The sequence below is a fragment of the Glandiceps talaboti genome, chromosome 23 (assembly GCF_964340395.1).
Source record: "Glandiceps talaboti chromosome 23, keGlaTala1.1, whole genome shotgun sequence".
NCBI classification, from domain to species: Eukaryota; Metazoa; Hemichordata; class Enteropneusta; family Spengelidae; genus Glandiceps; species Glandiceps talaboti.
In genome coordinates, this window is record NC_135571.1 from 5,726,237 (window position 1) to 5,726,658 (window position 422).

The following is a 422-nucleotide window of genomic DNA, read 5'->3' on the forward strand; positions in this document are numbered from 1 at the left end:
AATATTAAAAATTAGCGTCAACTTTAGCTTCTGAATTATTCACAATTTCTGGGGTCTGCACTTTACTTTTATGTCGTTGTCTCCTTCCGATGCAGCCTCACAGGAAGTAACCATTCATGTATTTGTCGCAGTATATCGCTCTCTGTAATATAAAATGTGCTCTGTACTTCAGCTAAAAAATGTTGAGCAATTTTCTAAGTATCGTAGTTGGACTGGTTCTTGTTATCGCGTGTATGGCGAAGTAGCACGATTCGGGGATTAATTGTCGTCATGGCAACCAAACACGCGTTATGAAATTAAGTGCGCAGTGTACGCCAGTAAGTAGTTAGCGTATTGTCAACAGTCGCGCATGTAAAGTAGACGAAGTCAGACAAAAGAATTTACTCTGACAAATCACCTTTTAAACGTCAGACTTCAGTGAA